Here is a 2347-nt window from a genome sequence, read left to right on the forward strand (position 1 = left end):
CCAACAAAACAAAATTTTTCTTGCTTCTTCAAACATTCTTTCTAAAGTATCTATATTTGAATCAGATAGCAAAATGCTGTCCTTGTAATGGTAAACATCAGATTCAGGACATTGTTTATGTATGATTTCCAATGGCTGTCTTACAAAATATTGACACAGGGTAGGGTTATTTAACATTCCTGTGGGAGATCCTTCTATTGATATGCTTTAGCAGGCTGAGAATTATTACATATAGGCACCGTGAAGGTAAATTTTTCTGTCCTATTTTTGTAAAAGTATAGCAAAGAAAGGATCTTTTAAATCAAAAACTATAAAAGGTAATTCTTTAGGCAATAGAGAAGGCAAAGGAATGCCAGACTATAGAGAGCCCATTGGCTGAATCACTTAATAAACAGCTCTTAGATCTGTTCCCATTATCCATTTTCCAGATTTTTGTTAACAACAAATACAGAAGAATTTCAAAGGATGGTTGATTCTTCAATATGCTGAGCATCTAGTTGCTCCTGTACCAGCTGTTCTAAAGCCAGGAGTTTCTCTAATGTTAACGGCCATTGCTTAACCCATATAGGTTTGTCTATCAACCACTTTAGAGGTAGGGTTGTTGATGCATTTGAAATATTAACAGCTGTTGTGCCCTGTTTCTTGTACAACCTGAATGGTTGATGACTGTTCTTTATAAAACCTTATAATGTTATTCCTTTAAACATATGTTAATTTATGATTTGTTTCTATGATTGGTGGAATGCTACTCTGAGTATTCCATTGCTGTAACAAATCATATCCCCCCAAATTCATTGCTATGTTAGCAACATATGATTTTAAAATTACCCTCTCTTCCTCTGGCTCTATACATTCAACCCATTTCACACTCTGTTTTACCTGAGATAAAGTTCTGATCCCTAAAAACTGAACATTATGTCCTGAAAAGGCTGATTTGTATGCCAAGATTCTTATAAAATTATTACATCCACACTGTGTCTACCACACCTTCAATGACAATATCATTTATGCATAATTTTTTAATTTTAGTCTTTGTTTACTTATAGAAGTTTGTAAAAATAGTCTCTTTATGGTTTCTCCTGAATTTTTTGTTTTCTCTTGTATAGTTGTTCTATTATCCATAGGAGTATGGTTTCTTACAATAGGCATTAAGTTCTTTAATTGCTCTGGGAAGGAGTTTCCTCTATGATGGCAGGAAACAACTGAACCAAATTTGGGATAGAGGCCTGTGAAAGGCCCTTCAAGGAGTTTCTTGATGGCAAAGGATTAGCATAAATATTCCTTGCTTACCTACATTTATTAGTCCAATGCCTGCCTTTGCCACACTTTCTGCACAATCTAGTAGGTAGAGGCATTTTAAATGGATTATTCTTAGAAAACAAAAAGCATTGGGGGTTCTTGTTCAGTAGGACATCCGCAGCTGGGGCGTTGGTGCAAATTATCTCTTCCTGTGTGAACATGGTGCAGACCAAAGCAAACTATGTCCCGGGAGCCTACAGAAAAGTGGTGGCTTCTTGAGCCCCCAGGAAGGTGCTTGGATCCTCCACTTTTGTCACGAATTCTTCATCGTGTTCTTTGAGAAAAGCTGAAAAAAGTATGCAGGAGGGAATCCAGTTTGTGTGTGCCCAACTCCAAAGTGGCAAAAAGGCATTGGAGAATTCTTCAGGCTGTCTCCCAAAGCTCCTGAAAAAGAGAACCAGGTTCCTGAGGAAGCAGGATGCAGTGGCTTAGGAACATCAAAAAGAAAAGCATGTCCTTTGCAACCTGATCACCCAGATGATGAAAATGAATAGAACTTACTCATCTGAATAAGGTCTTTAGTTTACTTAGGTATTCTGGGATGTAAATTTGGGTAGATGTGTTTGTTTATTTGACTTGTTGACCATGCATTCATGTAGCCATTCAAAACAACTGGGTGTAAAAGGGAGGATTTTTATAATTTGTAAATTATAATTGCATACTCGAATTTATAATGTAGTAAGATGCTTCTTTTACCTGTTAAGTTTTTTGCTAAAATCAACATTGCATGATGTTCTAATTACTAATCTACCATCTTTGAGAGTTGCTTAGATCTTTGTACTAATACCATATTCACTTCATTATTGAAATAGTGCCAAATTGTTATGGCTTGTTTGCTTTAAAAACTCAACTTAGTCTTTTTTCTGATGGAAGAGAGTCATAGATCTATTGGTTAATAAAGAAACTGCCTTGGCTCTTTTGATAGGACAGCAGCTTAGATAGGTGGAGTAGACAGAACAGAATGCTGGGAGAAAGAAGCTGAGTCAGTGAGTCGCCATGATTCTCCCACTCCAGACAGATGCAGGTTAAGATCTTTCCTGGTAAGCCA

The 2347-nt window shown here is 36.6% G+C and overlaps 1 pseudogene; it reads left to right on the forward strand.

Annotated features, from left to right (window-relative positions):
- Window positions 1–1458: 1458 nt before the first annotated feature.
- On the forward strand, window positions 1459–1793 carry LOC101986856 (annotated as a pseudogene).
- Window positions 1794–2347: the final 554 nt, after the last annotated feature.

This window comes from Microtus ochrogaster, chromosome 18, assembly GCF_000317375.1.
Source record: "Microtus ochrogaster isolate Prairie Vole_2 chromosome 18, MicOch1.0, whole genome shotgun sequence".
NCBI lineage: Eukaryota > Metazoa > Chordata > Mammalia > Rodentia > Cricetidae > Microtus > Microtus ochrogaster.